The following is a 25,897-nucleotide window of genomic DNA, read 5'->3' as shown; positions in this document are numbered from 1 at the left end:
TCGATGTAACTAGCAACTATGTTCGCGATACAAACGAGTAAAATTTAATGCGACGCGATGATTTGACGGTACGCATGAAAACGCTCGTCGAAGAACGTTCTCTTGCATATTCAGACACGGTACCGTAATATAAATACCGTAATACAAATTCACTGTATCGAAGAATAAAAATAAAAACGTCACCGTGCCGCGAATGCACGTCGCCGAAGGCCGCGTGTATAATCTGACGCGCTCGAGAAAGAAAATTGTACGTAGGTACGAAAAGAGAACGTGGAATGAACTCTTAAATATTTCATGACGAACGGAAGATGTGAATTACGTTATAGACAGATGGCAATGTTCGGCGACGACGGAGTGCGGATTGGCGCGCAAGGGGGTTGGGCAGCGAGAGGACGAAGCGGAAGGTGCGGGAGGGATGCTGGTAACTCGGTAAGAACTCGCTGATATGTTGGATGTGGGTGGTACGGGCGTGGTGCGGCATATTACGCCGTTAATACACTGCATATCGGGACGCGAACAGCTGGCGAGGGAATCACAACCGCTCTACTTCGCCCTCTTGCTCTTCGTAACTCTCTTCCCCTTAAGCCAATCTCTCCTTCGCCGTAGCACACGCGCAATCTAGTTTCGTTCTTATCGATAAAAGTACAAACTCTACTATTTGAGAATTATCAAAGTTGTGGATGAGCGTAAAACGAGACGGTGGGGCTAATATGTTTCGCTTTAACTATTGTTATTTTAGATATAAATTACGGTACTAATTTCATAAACTAATAAGAAGAAAGAAAAAAAGAAGCTTTATTGTATTTTTTCTAAAGAGTATTCAAAAAGTTGAAATTGTCAATGTTTTGCTCTCTAACTTCCGTTTAATTAAAAATGGCACTTTAAATTGCATCTCTCCTTCAGGCGGAAAATTTCGAAACCGGAAAATCCATTATCTGCACGAGAATTTGCAATCGTGTATGTCGCGCAATCCCGAACGAGAGAACAAAGTTCGTAAAATTAGCGTAATAGCACTAATACTTCAGAATGATTGAGCTTGAAACTGCGAATAAAGCCGCCTGGCATGCTTGGTCATTCCGGATTTCGTGGAATTCTTGCACGTGTATTACACTGGTAATACAGTGATTACAGAGCGGAAAGTGTAAGAGATACCGCGATACTCATCCGGCCAATATCTCGGAATCTTATCGCTACACCATAAAATCACGATTTGAGTTTCATAATGTCACAAATCTGCAGTTATGCGAAATGCCGGAAGGGCATGTCGCGCCCAATAATTGGATGCGATTCCCGTAATAAAATTTCACGCTGAAAAATCCGCTTAAGGGCACTCATAAATTTCTATAATATAAATTCTTGGATCGTACCAATATGCGCGCATCCTCAGAATGTTTAATGTCTCTTCCCATTCTGCTAACCACACAGGAGAGACTTATAAAATAAGAGTTATACCGTTATAAATGCAAAAGTGTCGCGTCACATTTGCAGGAAACTTTAGGATTTTTTACTGTTAGGTATGTTGATAATAAAGTTTCAAATTAAGATTTTATGAGAGATTAAAAAATGTTTGAGATTAATTCAAAAATACAAAATTTAAGTAATACTTATCTGAAGTTAGTGTTACTATTTATATATATTCTTATGTTTCATTAACCCATTTTAAAAAAGTAAAAAATAGAATAATGTAATTACAATCACTTCCTTCCTCTTTTTTATACTTCTAAAGCTTAAGACATAGATTTAACGATTCTCGATATTGTTCTTTGGTTCTTATAGTGTTAATTAATCTCTTGTTCATCATTTAAATATTTAAACACTTTCCACGTCTTATTACTCATTTTATACGTAAGAACTAGCGTATTAGAAAAAAATATCACTTAAAGTGAAGAATATCGAAATGCAATTTATAGACTCCATTCCGACAAAGATGTTAAAGTCGCGCGGGATATTAAAGCCGATCCAAAAAATATGATCAGAGTGAATAAGAGAGCATATTACTAAATGCTTATAACTTCTACTTTTTTATTACGCTCTCCGACGAACATATGCGGTAAAGTGTTACGACCGAGTAACTTTGCAAATTTTATTTTATAACAATTATTTTACAACAAGAGACTTACAAAAGAAAACAAAACCGGGATATCCGATATTTCGTATATTTTTTCATTAAAACGTGCATATTTCTTTTTTAATGTCTTTAATGTCTTCTTTAATGTCTAAGTCGGTCTAATGATCACATAAGATACCTATCTTATTACTTTTTGCACACACCTTTGCCAGTAGTAATACACTCGTAAATCTCTAGACGAGACTAATCTACCTTAATCTGACGAATCGTGTCTTCTGTCATGCTGGTAAGCATAGTTGTGTAACTATGTATATATTAATATATGCATATCATAAACGAAGAGATAACGTGCGTTACAAATGAGTAATTTAGAACTAAATTAATCGCAAGATTTTCTGCATTTATACTCGTGTGAGCGAGTTACTTGTTTGATACTTTGAACTGCATGCATCGCGTTTTGCTATGGTGGATAATATAACTCTGTGCATTGATAAAGTGACAGAATTAATCATTCTTTAGTTCAGTAAATTCGTAATTTATCATTAAGACCGAACTTATATTTGCGAAACTCTCGTGTGCATTGTGTGTAAGCGTAATCAAAAGAAGCACAATAGTTAGCACGCAAATGAAGCTTTCGACTGTAAAGCATGAAAGCAATTATTATCAATAGATACTGTTGGAGCTTGTTTACAGAGTCGGTATATATCCGATGGGTTCATTTACGGGAATATCGCAAATAATTATTCCGCGTGATACACGAGCATGTTGGCGCGCGCGAATGGATTGGTCGGGGTTCTTGCTTAATGAGAAACGAGAAATCCAACGTAGGCGACGGTGCCCAGGATATCTGCGGCAACGAAACTTCGAATAAGCTATGCGCTGTCCTGAGTTCCGTCGAGCCGGTATCCAACAATAAACCGTCAACGCGAGCCAAGTTTTCCCATTATCCATTAACCTAATTAGACCAGATTTTGCAGTATTGGCTCGTCGGTGGAGACGCGCTTTCTAAGTTGCCTAGATTCTAGATAGTCGTGGACTTATTGGCTCACGTGAACTCATATATATATATATATATATGTCGTTATAAAATATATAAACATGTACAATATAAAAATCCGCGGTTTTCAAGCAATTTATGCGGATTACAGCATATAAAAGTTATGACTTATCAATGAAGACAAAAAAATAATAATTTAAAAGTCTACACACATTGCAATATATGTATAACATCGCAAAATTTTTTTATACAAAAATAAATTATAATATTTCATATTTTTCGTATTTTTAGATCAAATAATTTTGATCAAAATATTCTTTAAAAAGAATATTTTTTTAACGTAATATTATACATTAAAAATTGACGTTTTTAATAAAAAATGTGAAATATTTTAAAATTCACTATTTTCTACCTTCGTTAAAAAAAATTGGATCTGTCAATCAATATTTTGATTGTGTCGCCAAGATACTTTCAAAGTGCTCGAAAATAAATCAACAAAATGCACGTGTTTGGATCTCGAATAAAAATCATGTTTTAATTTCACGGCGGATTGCAAATTATAACAGTCTAGACCACGCGCACGCGTGAGATATTAAATTCCATTGAATATAAATTACAAATATCGAAAACAATGAGAGGAGTAACAACAAAAGATTCATGTTTGCGGCAAACTCTGCATCGTAAAAAGCAAACATATATTTTTCCTGGTTTACATACACGCGGTCAGATACGCTAATATAAATATTCGCATCTTCTATTTCACATTTTGTACTATGCAAAGAGAAGACATGATTTATGTCAATAAACGATGTCTTAACAATCATAACACAAATTATTTCAGTTAAATACTGTCTTGTTCTAAAATTTCAGCAAATATATCTATCAGCAAAAAAATTATGAAAAAATTGAGACGTTCTTTTAATTCTTCAATTTTTTATTTTGATTTATTAGGCTCAAAAATGTATTCTTTAATAACTTAATATTAAGTAAATTTTAAGGTTTCGAAGTTTTCGTTATTGAAATATAAGTAATATTAAAGATTAAAGATGACTGTAAAAAAGATCTAATAAAATGTTAAAAGACAGTTTCGCATTAAACTGATTAAATAACTTGTAAATGAATAAAATCGTGACAGCTCCTGGCATATCGTACAAGTATACATGTTTTAAAGTTTGTTTACGCAATTCTAAGAGGCAAGGATTGCGGTGCTCGAGCGCGGATGAATATGAATCGTCATCTACGTCGGGCGATGCCGAACTTATATCTCCTTGCAGATGATATTGCGATCCGAATGCAATGGGCGGCCGAGAATGCTTTCGAGACGACTATTTTGTCAGTCGGCTTCTTAATTAACAACTTCCGAAAAGCGACGAGAGCCCGCCGGAAGGATTGGAACGCGAGGGAAGACGAGACGAGTGTTTCTCGGATCTCTCACGGTGGATGGCACTAATTAAATCTCAGCGCCAACCCACCAAAGCGGACGCGAAGCGGAGAGGCGGAAGGCAGCTCGCGCACTCTTAAATGCAATCTGCATTTCATTAATTCACCCACGATCCCGGAGATTTTATTCGTTTGTCCTGACAGGAACTCCATACACCTCGCCGCTAAGGATCTCTCTATTCTGCGCCGTCTAATGTCTTTACAAACGTGAAATAAGCGATGTCGTTAGGAATCGTAGGTTAAGAATAACGCTATTAAGCGTCCATTATAATTACACGAGGTTCAAACACTCGTTTATTCCTTGATTAAAATAATATTTGGTTTCAGATCAGTAAACAATTAATTAGTAATATAATAATCAAATTTAGCTTTCTAGAAACTATTAATTTATTAGCTATCTGATCATTGGTGAAAATGATAGGTTATAATATATCCAAATATTTTGTTGATTTTAATTCATAATTGCTATTAATCTACATATCACGAAATCATTTCAAAATAATTATACTAATAATTAATTGATTAATTTACAAGCTCACTTATCGTATAAATTTCTTCGCAAATGCAAATTTACCAGTGCATTATTTCAACTCTTGCACTCGGCGGCTAAGACTTTTCACGACAGTAAATCAGACCGGAGTTTCCACTCACGTTAAAACGCGCATAAATATCTAACGAATTGAGAAGTGTACACTCAAGATGCTTACTGCCTGCTCAGAAATCATTTTTGCGAAGCGGCACCCGACGATGAAAATAACGGAAGTACGTCAAAAACGTGCATAACATAATCATAATACTCTTTCCTAGTCCGCGGATTCAAAGCAAAAATAATTTAATCGCGATGCGAGTGTGCGCGAATTCACTTCGTGCGTGTCTGTTCGACGATGTGTCGAAAGCCGAATGCAAAATTTCACCCGCTTTTCTCTTCTTCGCGCATACCTCGTTCTAACGTTTCGTCGATCGGAAACGTTTGCACCTCGCTGCGGTTCGTGTTGCGAAACAAACGGTCCCCCGATCAAAAGAATTCGTGTACTATGCTTTCTATCCTGTAGCGCCAACTAAAGTGGAACTGCAAACGAGAACGCGTTACTCCTTTTGCCCAGGATTCGGTGATGGGGATGAGAAAGAGCACAGTACCACTTGTCTGTCTCAGAGTTAAACTTTCCTCCGATTCGTTTTTCTCGATAAAATGTCGATTGCGAATTTGTCGCAGATAAGTCGCGTTCAAGGATCGTCGAATCGGTTTAAACAAAAAACAATAACGTGAAATTCCGCTGAATTTTCGAACTAACTTTTTGTTGGTAGAATGCGTAACAGCATTTTGCGCAACGAGAAATACAATCATAATATTAATTTCTTCTGAAAATATATGAAAATATATGGCTATCCTCGTGCAAATCGCATATCATATAATTTTCATGCGGCACTTTTTCATTTAACTCTGTATTTACATTTGCGATGTCGATAGCGATATTATCTCGGCTCACAGATACTGACGCGATACCTGAATTAGCGCGTACGCACGAATGTAAATACATCCTAAATATGCAAATGTATTTATACGTGCGTATCGGCCATGGAAATACACTTAATGTCTTTTGTTCGCGCATCGATCTAATTTAAGCTTTAAAAGCGCAGTTTCTTTGCGTGTCTTTTTCGAACACATCGTATCATACTTGTTTCATTAATTTTATCAATGTAGGATAATCGATAATCATCGCTATATTTTGTGCCAAGCGCATACACGTCCGCGCCAAAACATAATCAAAATTGAGCAAAATATAACCAAATTTAATAATTATTCAGTACAATTACTGAGTAATCAGTAATCATAAAAAATGATAAAAATAGTTAGGGTAAAAATAATTGCCAAATATGATTAAATCATGAATTAAAAGATAGGTTTCATTTTTGCAATTATTTCAATTCGATAACATACAATGCCACATTTCAGTAAATTTTTCAATAAATTAACAATCATACAAATATAATAAATAAATTCACTCACCAGTCGATGCGCTGCTGCTCTCAATCGATGCTGCATTTTACTTCTTCCTGATCTTTTCTGGTCACTGTTTTGGTTTTTCTTCTCCGGCAATCATTCTCGTGGTTACATTGTCCTCGATCACACACTATGCACTCCCGCACTAACAATAAGATAAATTTCACTAATTCACTCACGTTTCGCGCGAAACTAAAACTTTCGAAATCGACAACAAAAAACGTGTTAATCGCGATTACGCGAGTTAATAAATACATTGAAACAATCGCCCGTGGTTAAATTCAACACTCCCGTCACTTGTTTACTTGCAGAGTTCGTACGAGACGAGTAGAAAAACACGTAAACACGAAACGATCGCGATCCAGCGGCTGTACCGCATCAAGGACACTCGATAACTGACCTACGCCAAAAATTTGTAAAGTGTGATAGGTCTCTCTTAGGACGGTTCCTCGATGTTTGTGTTGATGTTGTTCATAAAAAACTAGGGTGACAAAACAAACCGACCGACAAGATTATGACGCCACCTTCGTGTTTACTTTCACGTTATTACGCACGAATATTTCAGACGCTTCTGTATCGACGAATTCGTCGCTACAATATCTTGTCGTTTTCGTCGCTTTCGTCGATTTCTCTCAATGTTTCTGATACTGAATCATGCACGCGACCGTTCATCGAATGAGAGAAATATACACGAAAAATGAGTATCGGAAAATACAGTTTCGTGATAGAACGCGACACAACGAGCTGCGAGTTCGAATGCCGAGAAACGTAGCAAACAACCATCGCGCAGACATACTAGTGCCGCGGAACAATTGAACGTCGCTAAATTCAATACTTCCGATACTCGTTCGCATGCGGAATTAACTCAAATGAGTAAAAGGAATGAATGAACACAGAGCGATCGTAATTCAATCACACCACCGGAACACTGACGCAAAATGGCCGAGTGTTAACCAAATTCGTGACGTCACACGACCTTACGCGACTAATATCACGCTATTACGCGCAAATATCTCAAGTCATGTGGCGTCACCTAGATGAAACCGCGAAAATTTTTATTTTCAATGTTCCTTTAATTCCTTTCGATGTTTCTAGTATTGAACACGTCTCTAACTCGCGATGTTTGACAAACGAGTAAAATATGCGAGAAAAACGCATATCGGAAATACGAAGCGGAGCTTCGAGCGTTGTTTTTCAAGTATTCTCAAAAGAAATAAGCAATCCGAACGCAAAACTTTTAAAAATAATTTCATCAATCTTGCCGGTAATTCACGTAATGTACATACGTGTCGCAAAACACAATTTCTTATAATAATTGTTTTAGGATAAAAATTAAATAAAAATCGTGTTAATGATATTCTCTTTCCCATCAACCGTTTCAAAAGTTTCGGAGCTGCGCTTTTACAAATTCGGTCCGCGTTTCACATATTACATGTTCGAAATCTACTCGCAAACCGTGTTTGCAGTTTTATCTTTTTTGTGTGCTCTTACTCTATCCATCTGTTAAATTTACCTTCGCGAACCGGTTGACCTCGTCGTCCCATTAGTATTTTTCATGGAGCCGGCTAACTATGTCCGCGGGAAACGGTTTGCTATTATGCTCAATGCCTTATCGTTACCGTCCGTGCCATATATTCTCGAAAATCGCTTCCTCGTTTCAACGGCAGCGCAAGAATAGAACGAACCGTTCGTTTCGGAAATATGGACGCGGAACGAAAGATTCACGTTACGTTCTACATCGACAATCTTTTCAGGTCAAGTTGAGCCGCGAGCAATTTTGCGCCGCTGATAAACTCTTCTTAACAGAGTTGTCGATAAGAGTTTACGACTCGTTTTAGAAGATCGCGGGCCAAAAAACAGGCTTTAGCATATCCCAAACGCAGAGGCTCATTTGTTAAAACTAAACCGTTTTAGATCAATAATATATTTGAATATATAACTCACCACAAGTGCGCTTTACTTTCCTTAATTCTGAATAATTTTATACTTAGGCCTCGTCTTGAATTCTCTCTAAAAAAATAATTCTGCATTTATTAAAAAATTTATCCAAGAAAATTCGTAATTTAATATATCTATTTATGTTGCAAAATGTATTAATTAGATAGCATACAATATAGCATAAATATTAAATTACATTGTAATATTAGATAAACGATATATATGCAATAGCGCAAGAGATCACGCTACCACAGCTATTAATTCCAAATATTAATTATTTTTAAATTAAGAACATTTTGATATTAATAAAGCACTTGTGTTTATGCATAATTATTATTGACTTATTCGTACAAAATACTTGATTGAAAATGTTAATCCCGAATAAATTCACCATAAATAAACGTATAGAAGATAGAATTAGGCGCAATTAGGTGCGATATGAGAAATGAGATTGAAGCTGATATGAGGAAACTCTCAACATTGGACAGCAAACAGACCAAAATTAACTATAGCAGGGTACAATCAAAATTTCCAAACATTCCAACCACGGGACAAACAGGTTTAAATTATCGATTCAGTATCCGCTACATGTAGCAAAGTGTCATGTACTCATTGTTGTTATAAACTAATAGTTTCCATCCGCCTGCCAATCGATCCCGCTTCAATATCCTACGCCGTATCGATGTCACTTACGGAAGTAATAAGACCAGGTAATCGCAAGCCCGACTAAGGCTCGGGTCTTTCATTATCGATATAAATAGCTCCATTAAGTAGGCTAAACAAGATTATCATATAAAACGCTCCGTTTTTTCATGGATTATTGCTCCGTAATACTCGCGATACGTTATGGAAGTTCATATGATACGATTAAATTTGCTATTACTCTGTCATAACAGGTGCCAAAATTTATTATCAGACGTCGTAAACTCTAAGCCATCTCCGAGCGCGCAAGACATGCGAATAAGTCCCGAATAAGATCGTATCTCCTACAAACACCTGCTACGACGATTTGTCATCCATAGCAGAGCTTTCGGATCTGGTATATTCCGGTTGCGCATCAGAACAGCTTTCAGTGAGCGCTTTAAAGTACAATTTGTCAGTCCTACTGGACAATGGCTCTTCCGCACGTTTGAACGGCTTTTCGTAATGTCCTTACGCAGAAACACGCAAAATCAATTTCTGTTTTTCGTCAATCTTGCAAATACAAACTGTGCGCTTAATCTGTGGATAATCTTCTGATATTCTTTATTGTTCTTCTAATAACTGAAAGAATACAGTTCCCGTAACGTGCTTATTAACAATAATAAGTTAGCTAAAAGAATATTCAAGAAAAGCAATAGGTATTTTAATTATAAAAAATTAGTGTTTCGTATAAAAAAAAAGAAAGATACTTTTGAGTTATAAAACAAGTTAATGTCTTCAAAGAAAAATTCCGTAAAGCAAGATAAAATTTTACGAAGAAAGTAATTTACCATGCTAAGACTCTCAATGGCTCTGAGAGCCGCGTCAGCATATGCACGAAACGCGGCTAGTAAAATCAATGAGCGCGCAAAAAGCAAACACGAAATACAAGTGCAAACTTGTATCGCAAGCAGTGAAGACGGAGAAAGAAGGAGTCTTTTCGCTTTGCCCTACATAGACTGTCTGCCCTCTTATCGCCACTAATTTGCACCGTTGCAACTTGAAAAAAAGTGAGCCGCTCTCTCTTTTTCCCTGCCTCTTTCTCTCTGGCCGCAACATTATTGCTAGAATGAGTAGATGCTTCGTTCAAGGAAACGCGTTGCAGCCGTGGCGGGGGGATACGGCACCGTAGAAATGCCAAAAAAAAAACTAAAGGGAATGGCAAAGTTGGAAAATCCAACGAGTTTTCCGGCTGCCTCGTTCCGCTCTTTCGTCTTCGTCCACTTTCCTACCTTTTCGCTATTTCATCGAGCGGCGGTGCTGTCAAATCGTTCGTATGGTCGATGAGGAAAGGCAGCGGGGGCTGAGGTACTTTCCGCGAAAAAGTTAGTACGCGGCGAAAAGTTCCTCGGTTTTATTGATCACGCGAACTTTCGCCTCGGGCCCTATCGTGCCGAAGAATTTTGAAAAAAAAATTTATCGAAGACTTTGCCTGAATGCTGATTTGAAATTCATTCATTACAACGGCGAACTTTGTAAAACCGCCGCTGTGCTCGATGAAAGTTGTGTTTTATGCTGAAAATACCGCTAATTCATTTTACTTGCAAATTACAGATGTTGCTAAACACGTTAACAATAATATAATTTTAATTAAAATTTATATCAAATATGAATTCGAAACATTCACCTAATGTATTTTCATGATATTTTATTTAATTTCATAATTGCGTCAACTGCACAACGGGTTTCAGCAATAATGTTGTGTCATATACAATCCAAATGAGACCAACTGAAACGTTTAAATTTCATTAACGCCCTTTAAAAGAATTACGGTGGGTGAAGATGGCCGAATAACGTCATCTCGCGACCGGGGATAAGATTTATCCTCTGAATAGCGGTTCCGAATTTAGAATCGTGGCGGCGATGAAAGGCGTTTCATTACGTTACCAGACGGAATAACGCTCCAGCGACATGGAAAGCAGAGGATGAGTGGGTGCAAAGAGATGCTAACTTAATTTTGAGCGATGCATCGCTCTTCTTACCTCCACTTCTTTCCATTCACGTCACCATTCATGAGATAATTGTAACAAAAGAAACAAATTATATTACTCCGGGCTATCGCATGAATAATAAACGAAAACAGCAATTCAATATAAACGTATCCGTATGCACAGATCCGATGTGCGCGAAAGTCCCGTGAGGAAAATGTTTCTTTTGTTCTTATTTCATAATTAAAATCACAGTTGAAATTTAATATCACCCTCATAATTTTTCCGGCGCGCCACGGCGCATCGTCCGCCACGTCGGAGCACCCTGGGCCGCCTCGTCGGGATTCCTGCCACGATTTCCGTATAAATCTGAAGGAATATAATTTTATAATATGAAAAAATTCCGAACGGGGTGACCCATATTTCAAGAGTTGGCCGAGCGGAGCGCGGTAGGGTGCACTGGAGCGTCTCGTTAAATCAGGGCTATTTATTTTGGCCCCCGCCAACAGTTCGCCTGTACGTTTCGAGTGATGGTTGGGTGCTCTTCAAAGAGGCGTTTGCAAATAAGACTGGTTTACTCGAGACAGAGAAAAATAGAGAAAAATAGAAAAAAAAGGAAGCGAGATTTCACATCGCTGCGACATCTCGTTGCGTTTCGCGTCGGTTAAAGTGATTTTTGCATTATAACGCAACGTGACGTCGGCAGAATAGTAAATTCTGTGCAGATTGCACTGCTATAAAAAATTTGCATAATCTCGCGACGGTCATAACCCTGTCGACGACAAATATCTTTACGCGCGAAGCATTTCGCGGCGGAATAAGCCCTCTCGCTATTAAATGTGCGTATTATGCGAATCTTTACGGTCTCTCTTGTGAGACTTTTCGCTGATACTCTTCTTTAGATTATACGTACAACGAATCTACTATATTCCAGCATTTGAAACAGTTTTTACATTTTCGTCGTAGACGCAATGGTAATCTAAAAATATTTAGATACATAATTTAACATAAAAAAATAAAAATCTTAGAAAAAAAGTAAAAAATTTCCTCTACACAGTAAGTTTCGTAACTTGCAGTAATATTTTTTTATATTTAAGCATCTTGAAATGCATCAGTAAAAAGTTTATTCGTACATTAAACACGGTTGAATTTTTATCAGAGCAAAACTTATGTTTGAGAATTTATTTTTATTTGTACACTACATTGTGATTTTAAAGAACTATAAAGAACTATCAATCTATAAAAAATATGCTGTTTTATATATATACAAAAATATTTACGCAATATCTATATCTGATATTGACACAATCAATTGAGTTTATTGACTTCGCTCAGCGCAAATCAATAAGTACTTCAAGGGATCGTAAAAATTTATTGTAATTTAATATCATCATAAATCACCATAAAAGTCAAATTCGCCATAATTGATAGATGAATCAAAAGTAAATATTTCGGATAAACGTTTTTTGTTTGGATAAGAAAAATGAAGGTAGCTAACATTTGCATTCACTTTCCATTTAAATTCCATTTTCCGCCCATCCTCCGCCATGTAGATATTTTGCATTGGACCATAAATTTGAAAAAGAATAAAAGAACATTTTATAACATTTTATCCATTTGTAACAATTTACTGAGACAACCTGCACTGTGATTGTGTATAAATGAATTATCTACAAATAACTCTACGATGCGAAAAAAATGTTCTCTAACCAAATCCGATAATATTAATTCTTATAATCTAGATAAAAGTTTCAGCTTGTGAGTATTAATTTACACATATATACCATAAGCTTTCGTTAACCAGACTAATCAATAATAGCATAACAATGGCTGAATTTCATGTGTGATACAACAATAGAGTTCAATGTATGATATCTAAACAACAACAAAGCCGTATAAAGCAGAATAATAATGTACGAAACAAAAAACTGCGAAAAGCGAGATTCACATTTCTAATTTCACAATCCTATTTACGCCGGACGGTCAGACGTGTTTTATATCACGCAAACTTTCCCGCTTACTATCCATACAAAACATGTTGACAATGCAATTTGCACCGCGTCGCGTTAAAGTACAGCGTGCAGTACGAGCGTGGAACTATTTTTGAAAAACAAAAAAAAAATGTTTAAAAAAAATGATGGAATAACGTGCGAGGCAATAATGGGACACGAAACGCAGCCATCTTAAAATAAGGGTAAAACCTTGAACCGTGTCCTCGTCGTTGTCATGTTTGATCATTTGCATCGCTTGCACCGCTCGCATCACTCGCATCGTTCGACTACGCTATGCACGCATGTTGCATAATGCAGCGCTTTACCGAGCGATAACTTATCCAATCACCGCACTGTCAGTTATAATCAACCGATTCCATTACCCATCGATTTATCCTAATGAAACGTGATCGTTATTTATCACCGTTTTCAATCGCAAGCGTCAGCTCGATTTTTCCGACCGCGCGGCTTTTCCACGCCCGCGAAAGATTCGGACGGATAAAAAGCGAATGAACCATAGCGGTGTGATAAGGTCAATTTCTGAATGCCGGGGGAAGCTGCGCGCAGAACAGTCGTGGTAATCGGTGTGCCGCAACTTCGGCATATCTATCTCACAAGTAATGGTGCATAACTCATGGTAGGATAAATGAAACGCTCGCGAGCAAATCCAGAAAGGTACAAATCGAGCAGATCAATTTGCTTGTATCAGAGCACAATGCAACGAGTAATCATGCTAAAAACGAATTCTATTTTGATGCACTCACGCGATCTGCAAACGCAATGTTTTTGTAATTATCGGCATTTCCCAACTATGACGTGAGGCTAGGTAACCAAACGCATAAATATTCCATTGGGAACAAACCAATGTACATGCTGAAATTAACATTCTGCTGATGAAGCTTTGCGATACAACGAAATAAAAATAAAATCCCGGCAAATTGCATTTGTAAAAGGTGCGGTTTTTAAATTCAATTAAGATTCCGAGCAGTCGCTATTATTTTTACAACAAAACAATATTTCTCACATAAATTAATATATGTATATTTTATATTACATAAGAAATCAGGTAATATTCCTTATCGTTAAAATGTGCATTTATGCAAACTGTGCACGATGCAAACTGTTGGTGGAATGCAAAAGGGCCATCTATCAAATAATAAAATTTTTTCAAAATATTTTTTTGCGCACGTACATCGTGATCCAATTCCTTTCAAATGCCACAACGAAACAAAAGGGTGGAAAAGAATTGGGAAGTATATCACACCGGTTACTCACGATGCCAGGCACGATCACGCGCTATAATTCAAGAGTATCCGTCATCAAGTCGATACCAGAGTACAGGAGAGAAAGATCGAGCATCCACCATGCCATCAACGTTGAGTAGCGTTTGTTATTACTCCACCAGAAGCGACGCATTAATTTGCCGACCGTCCTTATCAGTGACGTTTCATTTGTCACCAGCTTGTACCATAAATGTCAGCGAGGATGGTTGCCAAGGAGCCTTTCGAGCACAAACTCGCGTCTTACGCGTCAGATGGGTGGTGACGGCAAGTCAGCGCACTGGCGAAGTTTATGTCTGTAAGACGGGAGGGGAGGGGGAAAGGGGGATAACTGTCGTCGCTCTCTCTCTATAAAGGGGTCTTAAAGCCGATCCCGTGCTTAAACGTATCCCTGAGGTCTCTCTCCCGAACTCATATAATAATCGTGTAACAACTAACATTCGATCGGCATACATACTACATCACTGTCTAAATTTATAAACACCGCTGCGCGAGATACTTTCGCGATGTAACGTATTTCAAATAGAAAAGACATAATTTGCGAATTATTAAAGCTGTAAATATTTTATTTGTCACAAAGTAGAATTATGCGTGCGTTTGTTTAGCAAGAAATTGTATGTAGGATAGACGTTACTGTCGAATAATATTTATCTGTTAAAAAATTTGAGCTAGATATTAACATCGTTTATCCACAATTATATAATATTAATATTAACCGTTGTTGCTAATTACAGATGAATGATGTTAAATTATGTCAACTTTTGGTGACAAAAATTACTCGATATTATCCGTTATTCGATAAACAGTAAAATCTCTCAAATATCCCGTTTATTATTTTATTAAAATATATTCCTAATTTGCCTCGAAGCTAATGTTATTAAAATAATTCAAAATATTAAAAAAACTGCTTAGATCTTTGTATAAAAAAAAAAAAACATATGTGCTTTTAAATAATCCATATATGATTCAAATACATAGAAATCCGTATTCGCTGTAGGCGGTACATCTAACTTTCCGTTAAGCCGAAGAGCAATCTGCAAATTCTGCAGGGTATCCTAACTGCTCTTCTTGGGGAAGGCTCTCGCGAAAGGCGGTGAATTCCGCTCGCCGATTCCGCCGTTACGTCGGGGGGGCCAGGTAATTAACCGATGTTCCGATTCGCGGAAGCGGAGCCTAGTATTCGCGCAGTCGGGCCCCCGGAAACCGCGGGCAATCGTGGCCGGAATCCAAACGCAATTAGTTACACGCGCGGTGGGTTAGGTGCAAGGCCAGACCTACTATCTCTCCATGTGTACACACACTCGTCCCTCATGCCCGCATACACGCGCGAGCGTGTGCGTATGTGTGTCGTACGTGCGGCCGTAACGATAGCAGTCGTTCGAACAGCCGGCAGCGGATCTTTCGCTGTTCCCCCTTTTACGGTGCTTCGACCTTCCACCGCGGCTACCGACGGGCCCCTTTCCACCCTCCTAATTTTCAGCTAGTTAAATAACACACCGCCCGTACGGCACGAGCGGTAAATACGAGCGGAAAGACCGGGCGCGGGGAACCTGAACGGATCCTTGACGGCGTAATGATGTTCTCCCTTTAACAGGATCCCGCTGTCGCCGCTGCGTCCGAGGTAACGGTCAAAGCAGAAACGTCAATAGCGACACGAAAGCGCTGATCTAATTGATGGCAACGATACAGCGGCGGTGAAAACAGACATGATCGTGACATAAACGATCGCAATTGCCCGGTACGATAACATAAAATGGATTAACGATCGTATTAAACGTTGAGATTGCTCACGAATGGATACCTTATAAGTTTACAAATTGCAATAATAATTTTTATAGCGTACAAAATAAAAAATATTAATGCATCTCAAAATAGAATTATAAAAATATTATAATACCACAATGTACATACTGAAAAGTGAACAACACTCCCAGGCGCGAAACATTACTCGGTGCAGCAGAATTGTATTCCACTATCAAGAAAGCGAAATTATTCCATTACGCAAATTCCCGAGCACGCTTTCGAGCCTTTAGCATTACCACGACGGGGATTGTTTTCCATGAACGACGGTAGAAAATTACTTTTCGCTCACGCGCAATCGCTCTCGCACGCCGACGCCAAGTTGCGTATTCCGCGCGCGGTCGCAATCTTGGCGACAGCGCGGTCTCGCCATCCTCTTCCAGCTCGACCGTACCCACACCCCCGCACTCGTAGAAACTCGCGGCTTCGCGCCCGGGGTCCGCTAAGTGAATGCATAAATTTCTCGCCGTTTGTTTTAGGCCCTCCGACATACCGTGCGCCGCCGCCGCCGCCGCCGCCGCCGCGATTGCAATATAACGCGACGTGTTTCTTTGTGCTTTACGACTCGCCGTCTCGGCGTCTACTGTAAATGGGTTAATAAACAGAGCCAGGTTTAATATCGACGAGGAGTTTCGCCGAGAGGCCGCTTTCCGTTTCTCCGTATTCCAAGACCGACAACCTCGTCGATCTTCGCGAATCCATCTAACTCCCCGCGCTCATTTTCCGCACATCCTGCGGTGCGGCTCGCTCGCGCGGCGTCTGCACCAACACGTCTGCATCTACTTACATCCCGCCTGCGCTGCCGCCGTCGCGCCCGGAATGGGTTAAGACTCCCTGCAACGATCACACCCACCCACCCCCGGCCAGCACTCACAGAACTGCGGGTAACGCGGCCTCAGCGACCGCATCCACCCCCGCAGCCGAGAGACTGTGTGATGTACGAGGTGAATTAATAACACCCACTCGGTGGTCCGACGTAGGCATACATATATGCATGCACGGTACGTATATACACTGGCGATATGTATTCGGGTTTACATAGAGGAGAGATAGGTACGAATATATAATATCAGATCTGACGCAATGCAAAAAAAAAAACACTTCCGTCTGGTGCGCATAATGTTCTCCCACAAATGTTTCTCGCCAGATCGCAACGCGGTGGATATTTCTTCTTCCGAGAAGTTATAATTTTCGTTTTCGCGGTTTGCCGAGATCTTATCGAATATCCGAAACATTGTAAACCTGGTTGTCTCGCGGCCCAGCTGAGCGTATCCTGGCAGTGTGCAATTTATCAAATTGTATAGGAGAGACTTTACTTTTAATCATGAATAATTAAAGGTAAATCAAATATGAATATTCGGCGTACTAATAATTGGTAAGATTTTTATGAAAAGTAAAATTATAATTTTGTTCTTAACATTTTTGAATACCACAAACATCACATTTATTTCGTGCTTTACGTACAACTGTTCAAATTATTATTTTAAATAAACTACAATATGTGGGATGATGATTTTGTTTTGCTACGTAGGTAGATTGTTCTCTCGTAAAGACGAATCACGAGGAGAATACTTCGAAGTTTTGACGAGATCCACAATGGGATAAGACTGAGTTACGAGGGAAAATAGTGTCGTTAGAATCACGCGATAGCGGCAGCTTCGGTATTATTGTGCGCGGCTGGGTCGTGAGATAGGTGCGCGAATATAAAGAGCAAAGATGACGGTATGAGGAGCTGGCAAGGGGTTTTATTTAGGTCGATGTTGGAAGCAAGTTATAAAGTTAACTAAGGGTTCGGTTCTTCTTACTTTGATGCATTACAGTTCGGTTACGCCGAATATATACCTACTTCTTTAGAACAAAGACGAAAAGTTGGAAAGATATCTTTCTGCCCACTTCGTGTATCGTATATTTTACCGAAGAGACGTGAGAAAATTTTATTATTAAAAGAAAGCGTGTTAAAATATTATTATGTATACATTATAGATATATATTAACGATCTCAGTCATATTGTTCTACATAATTCTTCGTAATGATTACGTAATTTTTCCATTCCTATTAATGAACACTCACTGTTAACGCACATTGTCTAAAAAGTACGGTGAAGTTTCTTTTCCAGTCAATTAATTTTTTGCTGATATCACAAAAGATTTTCATAATTTTCTCAACAAGGACAATCTATTACCCGCTAAAGTGCGATATTATAATCCTAAGCATCTCTCGGTATTATCCGTTTCTTTCGCGCGCCCGACTCTCCGCGTGCTTCGCATTAAAAAATACTGCTATCACGCGCCTGACGTCGTCTGGTCCGATGGGAGTGCAGAGCACCGCGCAAGAAAAACCGCCCCGGTGAAAGCGTGACTTAGCACACCCGCCGCCTTTTGTATTCGTCCGGTAACCTCGAGAATTAATTTACGCGGACTCCTAAGTGCCGCGATGAAGATTGAGGGCGTCTGGCCCGAACTCCCCCGAGACCGCAAGAGTATTTTCGCGCCAAGACGCGCCGTGTCGCAGAGGATCTCGAGGGGATTCAGCGATCCGTAGTCGAGTAGCGATTTGCATTTCATCCCGCGCCCGTGGTGTGAGGAGGGTGTGCGGGAATCCTGTCGATCGCTGAATTACTTACCTGTCCACGTACACCGTCACGGCGGCGCGGCACGGTGAACGAGACAGAAGCAAGAATTACAAACGCTGACGATTCGTCGACTAATGGGCGTTTAGTATGCGGAACAAAACCGGTCGGGAAATTACATGTACATACTGCGAAAATGAATGTAAAATGATGTGCCGTACGTACCCGGAAAATTTCATCGAAATCTGTCAATAGTGAAATGAGTTAAAGTGATTTAAAGTTGTCATAAATCGCCAATTTTTAGAATTTTTTTTATATTTTACATTTCGCAGTTTCTATTTTCGGAGTTCGCCGCTGAATATTTTTGAATAGCTCTAATCAGTTTTTTATCGATTTTTATGAAATACGCACTTGTACACGATTGCATTTATACATGGAAAATTCAAACGACAGTAACGGCAAATAACAGCGTTCCATGTATGTAAAATCAACTGTGTCGAACAAGCGCTTGATGCAAGATATAACCTCGTTGTACAATGTCGGCTGAATATAAAATTCAAATGTAAAGCCCATTGAGAACGTGCGGAAGACTCATGAAACCACATTGCGATCACCGTAAGAAGAATTTTCGCGCCAATGTTCTCTAAGACTATTTACTTATCCCGAATATTTAACATGTGTCTTGCATCATCTACCTTCTAGCCTGTACATCTTTTGTATCACATCAAAGAATTTATCGTAAATAGGTTCATAATTAATAAAAAATATTTCATAAAAAAGTATAAGTGCAATTATACTTTATTACATTTAATTAAAATAATTAGGAATAAGAGGCGAAAAGAGAGAGTCTTTATTACATTTGTTTAGAAAAAGAATTGTTATATTAAATTACCACCAATTAATTTAAGATAAAAATGTTGTTTCGTCGGATTTGATAAAAGTAGTCTTTCCAAGACATGCTCAGTTATTTAATAACAATTTCGCCCGGATCCGCCCCTGAATTAGAGCGACGCACATATTGAAAGTTTCTGATTTGAACAAATCGTGTGGCTTGAACGTGTAGCTATTGCCTGAGGCAGTCAGGCAAAGCTCGATCGATGCTGTATGTACGTGTTGGCGTTCGGCAAGTTAGAAATTTTCAACTCACGCACTGGAGAAAAAAAAACGACAGAAGAGCGAAAGACAAAGAGGAGGGAAAGAGGATAAATAATGAGAGAAGGAAAGGCAGATGAGAGAGGGATGAAGGTCACATAAAGGCGGAGGCGAGGGTCTACGCAGGCGAAGGTTGATTGCCGCACACGCCGTGTCACGTGAGAAAAGATAGTAGACTTCGCTTCCGAGAATTGATAAGGGGAGCGCGATACGCCGACTGGCAGCTCAATCTGCCTCTTATTCTGCGATACAATAGACCGATACTATAACCGGACATATGCCCGTTATCGATCGCAGCGATCGACGAACTTTCGTTTTCGCCGTCGGACGGTTCGCTCGGTCATCGCTCAATCGCGAGGTGAGACTTTAAGTTAACGTCTGCGCGCGTTTCGCTGCGCGAGCTGCATTTCTCGAACATCACCGATCGTGACTCGATAATATGCCGCGATAGGAAGACTGACGATGACTCATTGCTTCGAGAGTAAAAGTTATGCGCACACCTCGCGGCGCTGTTCATGACATATGTATGCAGTGCTACGCAAATGCACCGCGATACCAATAGGGAGATAATGCGTGGACTGTAACATTCGCAAGAAACGATCGTGACTCGCGTTGCTTACGATCGTTGCCTACACAAAATTAAACGCATTTTAACATATTTGAAAATATTTCTCATTCTCGACAAACTGCTAAAAATGACAATGATTAGTCATAACAATTAAAAATACCACGATTGTCTCACTCTATTTGTTTTCTAGGGAATAAGAGTGTCGGAAGAAAATGTACAAAAGCTCAAGTGCTCTTAATCATATATGTTTATGCGCATTATCAATCATCTGCGACTACTTGATCAAAGGAACCTCGCCCACACGGAGAGCTGACACTTTGACCATGTCATAGAGGCGTACATGTAGGTACAGCCGTCTACGACATATCGGCAGTAGCTAGATGGATGTATACATAATTGATATGCACGCGGTAATGTAACGCACATACACGCGCGATGTGTGCGAGGTTGCGGCGTTTACAGGGGACGAAAGCTCGGCAAGCGGAGAATGCATCCCCGTGTGAGCGACTAAAGCTTGCGAATCACGTGCCGTAAAACTGATACCGAGGCCACTTCATTGCAGCCCGGGGCGGGCTCCCTTAAGAACGCTCATAATAAAGCGCAGCTACGGTACACGACCGTAGATTTCGCCATTAAGACGGCGCGTACGACAATACTAACTGCTAAAGTAACACGCACACATAGAGAAACGCGGAAGACACAATATCGCGGTGGCCGCGGTTAAAGTCAGGCGTCTCTTAAGAGATACTCGAGTTTACAGTTCGCTGGAAGGATAATAACGCGAGGGATGCGCCTCGGCGAAAGCTGCGGTGATTCTTAAAGGGTGAAGTCACGTGCGGACGTAGGAATAAGTGAAAACGACATAACTTTAGAATTGCCACTTAGAATTGCGGTTTTGTGCCAGTCTCCGAGTTCCGCAATAGAGAAGAACAGAGCTTGATTAAGATTTTCATTCCCCGAAGAAATCGAGTCTTGTTTTTGTAAATGTAACATCTCTGTGGACAAATTTCTTAGAACAACACGTTTCGCTAGGATACCATTAAAATATGATCGCCATTGCAACGTCAAACAGAAGGAAGACTGCTTCCCACGCCTCATAAAAGATTAAGAAGTCTCTACTGCAATTTTCTCATTACGACGTTTGACTTGAAGGAAAGTAGTAGCATTATGCGGATAATCGTTTATAAAAAAATTAACTCTTAAACTAAAACATTTGCTGTAATTTATTATTATACAAAGTAAAATCTCATATAAAATCCAAATGAAAAGTTGAATTAAAAATTTTATTTCGCAACAATTTCTGTGCAACAAAAGCCCCTTACGAACAAAGGATTATTCTACATCTTTCAACCTGTATTTAACCAGCAAGGTAAAGTTTCTCCTTAAATATTAATCACGCTTCGTACAGCGTACCTTGCGTAATCATAAATTTAATCTACCCATTCTTCACGAGCGTTAACCGCGTGCGTTATCGCGTCATTGTATTGTTGTTCGAATGCAAGATACGACTGCGGGATTAACCGGGAAGTAATGAAAATCCGTAAAAGCTCGGTTGATGACATACGAGAGGGCTTGAAAATCATCGAGGAAGAGAAACACTGTCCCGGGAGAGGAATAGAGAGGCGTAGGTCGCAGTCAGCAGCGCGATGAGTAAGTAGTGAATCGGGCCGAGCGCGTGCCGAGAAATGGGTCGAGCCTTATTACAAGCGACGCATAGAGGAGAGGCGCTCTCGAGATCCTCTCTTTTCAGATCCACTTGAAACGCGAGCTCGCGAGCGTGCACTCGCGCCAATTAACTAATTATCGGCCGCGCTAGCATAATCGAGGCCAGCGAGTTGGCATTAATTGCACGATCAAAGGGCCGCGTTGCTGTTGCTGCTGTTGCAACCGAGAGAGTAATCCCGCAGCAGCTTCGCTGCGCGTGCTCGCACGCGGTGTCGAGATTTTCCTTTCCGCGCCGTCTTTTACCGGGACGTAAACCGTTCGGCACCTCTCCCGGGGTATAAAATGTCACGCGCAAAGCACGTCGGGCTTTAGAAAGCGAAATACTATTGAGGAATACGTCGACGTTCGCTCGATTTTATACAAACCGGATGCGACGACAGCGTAGCAGTGTCCTAATTCTGAGAGAATAGCGACGTGTTATTAGATTTTTCATAGATCAAATTTATAAAAATATAACAAAGCTTAAAAAAAAAAAACAGTTGTCTGTTACGTTTAATCTATTTACATATTCGGGCGTAAAAATAAAACGTTTCGCGAGATTGAATTTTTAACGATAACAGTTTTTGTTGACTAAATTTATCTATTTAAATGTTATCAATACAAAATAAAATATATCGTAGGCACGTTGTAAAAGTTCACGTATGATAAAGAGTTGATTGAAATGGATCATATGACAGGTATAGAACTATCATAGAATTATCATAATCAAAAGCACGATTATGCTCTTCGCGTCCACCAAATGAAAAGACAACACTGTCAACTGTTTACTTTCAACTTTATAATCATTAAGAGCTACGAATTACACGCTGCTGAGCCAACTTCTCCATTGAAAATTTAATCACTATCATGATTTTTATAAACATAATAATATCGAAAAAATTACGAAAAGATAAGATAAAAGAGAAATAAAAAACGCATTTCGTGTATTTCAAAATATATTACACATGGTGAAGATATCTCCAGTTTCAAGTAAGTTCCACGATGTTCCGCGGAAGTTAGTTAGAGTTTCGATTTTAGTTAAAGTTTCACGTTTCTCGGAACTAGTCCTAAGTCGGGCTAAGAGTGCCAGGAAGTCTCGAATGCGATCGTAAAGTCACTGTTGCGGTCAGAGTTGGCTCTCTCAATTGCAGTTGTTAGTTTTACTTGTACCAATTATGTGTACATAATATATTATTAAATTTGAGTGCAAAGATATTTAAACTTGAAGACACAGATACGTTTCTATTGACTGAAAGTTGAAACTTTTTACAGCAAAAAAACTAAATGCTTTAATTCATTTTTTTATTAAGATGTGCAGTAATTCGACTAGAAATTTCCGTAAAAATTCAAACAACCGTTATTGTTCGAATCGCAAATCAAACACGCGGAAAAGATAGGTGAAAAATTAGATTTGGTTTTCCCGAGTGGCCAACTGTAGAAAATCACAAGTATCCATATTTGAGAGTTAACGCGATTTTAGCGCGAGATATCCACCGGGCTGCGCCGTTCATCATGGACGAGTCAAGTTAGCCCCGGGAGTTCCGCACCGCGAAAATGTATGAAGTCCTCGAGATCTTTCCTGTACTTTGCGATTTATCATTCGTACCGCCACCTTGCTGGGATCGTGTTTGCGGTAAGCGAACTCTTCGCGCTGTCGGCGAATCTCTATTGGAATTTAGAGGCGGAAGTTTTGCTCTTTCCTGCCCTGCGCAATGAGCTGAGCGTTTACGAAATCGTTAATAATTTCGAAACTGCACACAATCTTTTCTCTCACTCCGTATTGCCGCGCCAAATGCCGATGGCCGACGAGAAGCGAGATTGCTGAAGCAGCCCTACGGAAACTCTCCACTTAATTATACTTCAGAGAATTAACTAATTATCTTTTTCTCCACGCTCGTACTTGCGCTGTCCCTGGCTATCCTTTCACCCCCTTATTCTTCTTCTTTTAGTTTAACAGCCCGACTCGAGTGCGTTCGTCTAGCGCAGTTTCTCGGTCGATATTCCTGTCCGCTTTCATCGTAACTATAGCAACGGTGGTTCGCGAAGAGACCATCTCGTCCCGCCCCTCCCCCTAACTCGTTTGTTCAGTGCAAAGATTCGACTTTAATTATAATCTTTGACTCATCACGACCTTCGTTTACGTGCGCGCGGCGATTGCTTTCGACGGTAACGATCCCTTTGTCCAATTCGATCGAGCGTCTTCCCCTTCTTTCATTCGTCCATCCGTTAAATGGACGCGCCGAGTAGTGTCGACCATGCGAGATTCGGGTCGGCTATTTATATCCCTTGTCTGTCAAACCGTTAAATCACAGATGGATCGGTGCGATTTTTCGCGACGTTAAGGTGCCGCCGAGGTATCCGTTATAGTTAACGACAAAATCGAGCGTATCGTCACTGCGACGTTTCGACATTCCATATCCGTTAAATAAAATATCAGAATCTTTTTCATTCCGCGTTTACAGTTAAATATAACCTGCATCTACGCAATCTACACGATAAAGTTCACTGTAATAATAAAACAACTATATAATAAATGTTACGTAATTAATTAAATAATAATGTTGTTTATTTAATGTGCGCTTCGCAATTTTCTCCACGAAGAAAAATTAAATAAAAAAAATTACATATTACAGTTATCGGAATTATCCAAATGTAACAAATACAACGCAACCACAAACTCAGAATATGTCAAACTCCGAATTTAATTAGCTCAGGATTCAGTCTAGTGAGTTGAAATCGTCCGCTAAAAGTTCTCGACACTTTTAATTTAAATCCGGTTCATATCTGAAGCAGAGGAGGGAGAAAAGCGGTAGTTGGCGGCACCTCGAATAACATCATACAAACCGTGTCCCATTAATTAAATTCCTCTCAAGAAGTTTTACAACGCGCCCTCGCGATAGATATCACGAGCCAACATCGATGGTTCATTAGATCTGAATCGACGCGAGATCGAAAATAGTTTCTGCTCTCTTCCGTGTCGGCTTTTATATGATATAAAAAATTTGAAAGAGTTACAACGTCTTGGTGTTACGATTCAGGTAGCAATTGTTCTTAAAAGAACGGTATTTAATTGCAAATTAAACTAGAAATGTAACAATTTTTTTCTGATACGTATATATTTACCGAACACATTTAGTCTAAAAACGCGGTACACACAAGAACACGTAGTCTCGAAGTACCGGCGGGTGTATTTCAAAGCCGAAAGTATCAAAGAGTTTTTACTCGCTTCTATTTCCAGTGGTTTGTAGCAGAGCACATTGTGTAGCGTTAAAATGTCGTGTATAATAGCAGACGTAGGGATCTAGAGAACGGTGTGTGTAATATGCACAGTGCTACACGGTGGCACGGTACACCGGCTAAAGTCAAAAGTGTAAAAGCTCGCGCTTTCCAGCCGATTTCACCCTTTTGCTTTTATCTGCGAACGAGGAGCTACACGGTTCACGACGCGTTTTAACTCGCAGCCGGCGGCGCATCTACGTGGTCAGGGCACGCGAGCGGGCAAAGCTCTCGGAGAAAGGAGTCTTGCGCTGAACCTAAATCCGATTTAGATCAGAAGCATTGTGCTATATCTATAATCTCCTCAAAAGCTCTGGACATCGTAATTGGAGCGTGTCTAAGAAACCAGCCCTCCTGCTTCCATCTCCGGTTACTTGGTCGGAGAAAAATTGGCAGAATTAAATGACCGGCAGAAAGTACTTGGAAGGTAGACGCGTTCGAAAGTAGACATTCTTTCGTGCGATCGTTCTCAAAGATATAAGTTGAATTAAAGTTATAATAA

At 39.6% G+C, this 25,897-nt stretch overlaps 1 protein-coding gene across 7 annotated transcripts in view; it reads right to left on the bottom strand.

Moving 5' to 3' along the window:
* Positions 1 to 25,897, bottom strand: part of LOC105677049 (autophagy-related protein 16-1) — a 260,615-nt gene that overhangs the window by 218,334 nt on the left and 16,384 nt on the right. The window lies entirely within an intron of this gene.

This window comes from Linepithema humile, chromosome 6, assembly GCF_040581485.1.
Source record: "Linepithema humile isolate Giens D197 chromosome 6, Lhum_UNIL_v1.0, whole genome shotgun sequence".
Taxonomy (NCBI): Eukaryota; Metazoa; Arthropoda; class Insecta; order Hymenoptera; family Formicidae; genus Linepithema; species Linepithema humile.
The sequence above is the reverse complement of the archived record's forward strand: the minus strand, read 5'-3'. Positions and strand labels throughout refer to the sequence as shown.